Source organism: Arvicanthis niloticus, chromosome 3 (genome assembly GCF_011762505.2).
Source record: "Arvicanthis niloticus isolate mArvNil1 chromosome 3, mArvNil1.pat.X, whole genome shotgun sequence".
In the NCBI taxonomy this organism is placed as follows: domain Eukaryota; kingdom Metazoa; phylum Chordata; class Mammalia; order Rodentia; family Muridae; genus Arvicanthis; species Arvicanthis niloticus.
In genome coordinates, this window is record NC_047660.1 from 82942871 (window position 1) to 82948038 (window position 5168).

Sequence of the window (5168 nt, forward strand, 5' to 3'; positions counted from 1 at the left end):
TCTCAAGAGGTTTGGAGCCAGGCATAGGAGAACATGCCTATAACCCTAGCACTCAGGAGGTTTGAGGAGTTTAAAGGCCAGCCTGGGCTACACACCGAGACCCTATTTTTTTAAAAAGAAACAACTCTGGAGGTTCAATTTTCCCTTTGGCCCCACTCTCTGCCCTCTACCACCACAGATGCTTGTTCAGGGGGAGCGCCCCTCAGGACCAGCTCTTGGCATAGAGTTCTGGATCAAAGAGCATGAGCTCTGCCAGGTCTTGGCAGAGAAAGGCTGAGCCTCCATGTCTGAGGTTCCAGTTCAGGCTGCTATCAGGAAGGCTGGACTCTGTCTTTACCCAGGACCTCAGCCAAAGCACCGAGGCTTTGCAGAAGGCCAGGAAGAAGCCGAGGCAATGACACCACTCTGTTGAGGGAAGAACAAGACAAGGGGCCACGAGGAGAGGAAGCTGGGTATCTGAGAGCATCAGAGACGAGTTGTAGTTGGCTAGAAGGTTGTTTGTGTCCTGTCAGAGAGTATGTGAAAGACTGTGGAGGGTGAGGACGTGTGAGCCAGCGTTTGACAGTGTCAGAAAATGTGAGAGAAAGTGGAGTGTGCATGTGGATGTGTGCATGTGTGTGTGAGTGTGTGTGTGTGTGTGTGCACGCGCGCGTGCATGTGTGCATATGTGTGTGAAAGAGTGGCTTAGTTACAGTTTCCACTGCTACAAAGAGACACCATGACCAAGGCAAGTCTTATAAAGGACAACATTTAATTGGGGCTGGCTTACAATTCAGAGGTTCCATCCATTATCATCACGGCAGCATCCAGGTAGACATGGGGCTGGAGGAGCCCAAAGTTCTACAGCTTGATCCAAAGGCAGACAGGAAAAGGCTGGCACCCATGTGGCTAGGAGGAGGGCCTCAAAGCCCACCCCCACAGTGACACACTTCCTCCAATAAGGTCATACCTCCTAACAGTGCCACTCGCTGGGCCAAGTGTATTCAAACCACCACAAAGAGCATGTGTGAGTGAGAGTGAGAGTGTGTAAGTATGAGAGAGTGTGTATGTGTTAAACCTGCCTTCAGCCTGGTCCAAGTGCAATGTTCTGTGACGTGAGCTGCCCTGCTCAGCCTGGCCTAGCAGTGCCAGAATTTCCCACTGAGGGGAACTCTGAGCCCTGTTGTTCAACAGCTCAATCCATCGTTCCAGGAGACCTTTCTACTCCATCATCACTGTCCAGGTGATGTCCTATATAACCGTCCCAATAGCAATACCACGGTGCATGCCACCTCTCAGCACTCCTAGCAGCCTCCCTGTACATTCCGATGGTTGTGGAGGTCCCAGGAGGCAGCTGAGGGGGCATTAGGTCATGAGCACTTGCACCCTAAGGATGGCTGTCCTTTGTGGGAAGTCTTGTTTGGGTCTTGAGGGACAGCTCATTTCAGTGTGTGGCTCTGCTCTCAGGTTGCCATGCCCTTTGCTGTCACCTGATGCTGGCATCGGGACATCTGTGCTACTTCCTACCTTCCAACAGAGCACCTTTGTGTCTCAAGGTGGACAGGTTAGAATGGAGGGCATGAACTAGAGCAGCCAGATTCCTTCCCAGGACACCTTCCTGACACTTCTCTTTAGGTGCAGCTCTGACACTTGTTGGCTGTGTTACCTCAAACACTTTACAGTAATACTTTCATTTCAGTGGCATTTATTGAGTCCCTATATGTACAAGAGATCACTGTAGTCTTCAGGGGTAGAGCCAGAGGCTAGAGGCAGTGAATCCTCTTATTCTTCTGGAACTGACATAAGATATTTGGTAGCGCATACCTTTAGTCCTAGCACTGTGGATGCAGAGGCAGTGAATCTATGTGAGTTTGAGGCCAGCCTGGTCTACAATGTGAGTTACAGGTCAGTTGAGGCTACATATAATGAGACCCAAGAGAGAGAGGGAGAGGGAGAGGGAGAGGGGGAGGGGGCGGGGGAGGGGGAGGAAAGGAGATGAGAAGAGAGAACACACCTAGAATGCCAGTCCCCTGCCTCAGACCCTGACAATGAGAAACACCTATAGAAGGCTCAGGGTACATCAGGGGCAAACCACTAGATAGGAATGGGTTTGGAGGACTTCTGTTTTTGAGACTGAATCTCCTTATGTGTAGCCCAGGCTGATCTTAAACTCTCAGTCCTCCTGGTTCAGCTTTCCCTACACTGGGATGAAGGTGTACACCACCATGCACAGCTGAATTTTGTGTTGTTGTGTATGTGCTTCTGTGAGTGCATGTATACATAAACATGCACATGTGCGTGTGTGTGAAGGCCAGAGAACCTCAGGTGTCACTCCTCCTGTTCTGTCTGTTCTCCATCTATTCTTAACTTTATTTATTTATTTTTTTTTGAGATAGTGTCATTAACCTGGAGTTTGCTAAGTAGGCTAGCTGGCCAGTAAGCCAAGTGGATCCACCTGTCTCTGTCTTCCCAGTGCTCCAATTTCAATATCACATACATCGCACCAGGCTAAATCTAGGTTTTCATGCCTGGGTCCTCTGAAAAAAAGCAGCAAGTACTCTGAACAACTGAACCATCTCTCCATCTTGGAGCCTGATGTTCTTAAAGCAAGACAAGACACTGGTGTGCTGATATGTATGGGGTGGGGACCACAAGAAGAAGAGTGGGAGAAAGGCTAGAGGGGGTGTGTGCTCAATTTTATTCCAGTAGTGGAGCTGGTAGCCAGGTTGGAACCCAAAATCTTACTCCCAAGTAAAATGTGATTTATGAAGTATTGAATAAAGACCCTTGAACTGGAGAACTATCCCCAACAAATAGGATGTTGGCAGCACCTCCAGAATCAAGATTCTGATTCCAGAGCTGACCTTGGGGAAGACAAAAGGCACTGAAATATGGCTGAAATCCAGCATGAACTGAACCCAATTAATGTGGAATCCTAGGATAAAACAAGATCTTAGAAGCCTATAGTGGCCAAGAAGATTTAAGAACATTTTCAGTAGAGTGGGTACATAGAAGTCAGCATTTTTTTCATTACTGTTATCACATGCAAATATGTTTATATATTCCTAAATAAAACCCACTCAGTCTGTAGAAGATTACTGGTGTATATGTTTTCAAAGTTGACCATTTGGTATTGGGTAACCACTTGGTGTGCTCTTTCTAGGAGAAGACTACTTCTCCCACTCTCAGGATTCCTTAGTTGCCTATAGATCTTTGTGTAGGGTTGAAAGAAAGCAAGGATGGATATATGAAAGGAATTGGAGGAAAGAAAAGGAAGAGAGAAATGTTGTAACTATTTTATAATAAAAAAGACATTCGGATATACAGAAATGAACATTCAAAAATAAAAGCATAGACTTCTCTAGCTTATCTTTCCATTCTCAAATAGATTATAATTTTCCACTGAGAAGAAAAAGAGGAGGAGGGGGGAGGCAAATGAAGAGGAAGAGGAAGAGGAGGAGGAGGAGGGAAGAGGAGGAGGAAGGAGGAGGGGCAGTGTAGCGCACAGCCTCGCCGATAAGGAGAAAGCCACACTCAGGATTCTTCTGACAGCATTTATTGAACAGCTCTTCAAGATGGAGAAAAGGGGAAGGACACCGAGCTCAGAAAGCCCGCTGCTTAAATAGAGCTTTGTGAGACGTGCAGATCCCTCATTGGCTCAAATCTTTCATCCAATTGTCATACTCGGTTTTTGCGCCATGCGCAGGCGCATTCTCAAGTAAAGCTTCCGTGAAGAACCAGGAAGCAGAAGCCTGCGCCATCTTTTAATGGCGAATTCGGCTCCTCACAGGGCAGGAGGAGGAGGAGGAGGAGGAAGGAGGAGGGGCAGGAGGAGGGGCAGGAGGAGGAGGGAGGAGGAGGAAGGAGGAGGAGGAGGAGGAGGAGGAGGAAGGAGGAGGAGGAGGAGAAAGAAGGAGGAGGGACAGGAGGAGGGGCAGGAGGAGGAGGGAGGAGGAGGAGGAGGAAGGAGGAGGAGGAGGAAGGAGGAGGAGGAGGAGGAGGAAGGAGGAGGAGGAGAAGGAGGAAGAGGAGGTAGTTAGCATCAGTGCCATTGGTGTCATTGGACAGGTTGAGAAATGGAGGACTGGGCTAAAATCACTGCTCCCAGGTCCACCGGTTGGAAGGCCCAAAGGTTCCGAGGTTTGCCTCCTTGACCTGTTGATGAGCAGAGGACAGAGGTGGCACTTGCCAAGGATCTGATGGTGGAACACTCTGAAGCCACATCACTCCAGTCCCAGGTCCAGCCCCTGGCAGACAGGCACCAGAAGGGCCAGCCCCTTAGGGCAGGGCCAGCAGAAGCCAGGAGCTATAACACACCACACTGGCAGTCTCACTGGAACACCTGGGAAACAAGCCAGACAGGGAGCACTTGCATAGGGCCCATTGTCTCATGATTCTGAGTTTGAGCTCTGTGGAGGACACAGAGAGGACCTGGACCAATGTTGTACTGGTGCCTTCCTCTGCCTCTGCCCAGCACCCATTCACAGGCTTGCCTTTATATCCTCTCTGTAAAATGCAACTTCCTTCACCGGAAACAGTATTGGCCCGAGTGTATGTCATGGATCCAACGAGACAGATCCAGCGAGACTGTGAAGGCAACGCTTTCTGTTGCCGCTCATTCAGCTCCACCAGGTCTGGTAAGAGTAGGAGGTGCTCTTGTCCCTACAGACCTAGAGGCAAACCCAGTTATCTCTCTGAATCCACTGTTGTCCATAGGCTCTAGTAGTCTGAGACCAGCCTGCTCCCAGTAACTTCTCAGTATTATGGTTTCTGGGAGTGTCTATTCATTCTCATGCCCTGTACAGGCCTGGGACCTTGGACTGGGGAGAGTCTGTTGCGGTGCTACCCACCAGCCCTGTAATCTCAATCTGACTTTGCCAAGTCTCAACTTTTTTCTTAGAAAAGTGCAATTACTGATGAGTATCTCTCTTCTCAGTCCCACCCAAGTCAGCTGCCAAACTCTGAGCCACGCTTAGAACCTGGAGTAGTGGCGAAGTTATTTTGTTGCTACTGTTAGTGTGTGTGGTTAATTCCAAAAGAGCACTGTGCCAGGATAGACAACTCGGGCCTGGCGGCTTCCAAGTGTCCACTAAATGCGGGGCGTGGCCAGAGGCCTCTCGTCGGCCTGGGGTGATTCGGCGCCCCGCCCCACCCCCGCCCCGCCCCATGGGCGGATCCTAAGGAGTCTT